General features: G+C 47.3%; 1 pseudogene; it reads right to left on the reverse strand.

The window, feature by feature from the left end:
* Nucleotides 1–61: 61 nt before the first annotated feature.
* Nucleotides 62–623, reverse strand: LOC145715820 (peptidyl-prolyl cis-trans isomerase A pseudogene; annotated as a pseudogene).
* Between the last annotated feature and the right edge of the window lie 181 nt (nt 624–804).

Raw genomic sequence — 804 nt, forward strand, 5'->3', positions numbered from 1 at the left:
TGCTCTCCTGAGCTACAGAAGGAATGGTCTGGTAGTTCAGAGAAAACACAAGTCAAATGTATTAGATTTGTTCACAGTCTGCAATGGTGATCTTCTTGCTGGTCTTGCCATTCCTGGACCCAAAGCTCTCCATGGCTTCCACAATATTCATGCCCTCTTCCACCTTGCCAAAGATCACGCACCTGCCATCCAACCACTCAGTGTTGGCAGTGTAGATGAAAAACTGGGAAGCGTTTGTGTGGGGTCCAGCATTTGCCATGGACAAGATGCCAGGACCCATGTGCTTCGGGATGAAATTCTCATCATCAAATTTTCCCCCATATACGGACTCGCTCCCAGTGCCAGGATGGCACGTGAAGTCACCACCCTGGCACGTAAATCCCAGAATAATCCTGTGAAAGCAGGAAACTTTATAACCAAATCCTTTCTCCCCAGTGCTCAGAGCATGAAAGTTCTCTGCCGTCTTTGGAACTTTGTCCCCCGACAGCTCAAAGGAGACGGGGCCCAAGGGCTCGCCCTCACCAGTGATGTCAAGGAACACCATGGTGGGGTTGACGGAGGCTGGCTGGTGTGGGTGGCTCCGGGGCAGTGGCGTCTACAGGGCCCCAAACGTCTCTTTTAAGTTAAAGCACTCATTACACTCATTAATACCTAACCTATCAATAAAATTTCACTACCAACCTTTTAAATCTGGAATTTTAGAACTACTATTTATAAAACCTGGTTTACAAACAGTACCTTTTGCAGAAGAGACAAGGAGACTGAATATAAACTATATCAACACGTAAGGGAACGCCACTATGC

The sequence above is a fragment of the Leptonychotes weddellii genome, unplaced genomic scaffold, assembly GCF_054177405.1.
Source record: "Leptonychotes weddellii isolate Sample4059 unplaced genomic scaffold, ASM5417740v2 HiC_scaffold_45662, whole genome shotgun sequence".
Taxonomy (NCBI): Eukaryota; Metazoa; Chordata; class Mammalia; order Carnivora; family Phocidae; genus Leptonychotes; species Leptonychotes weddellii.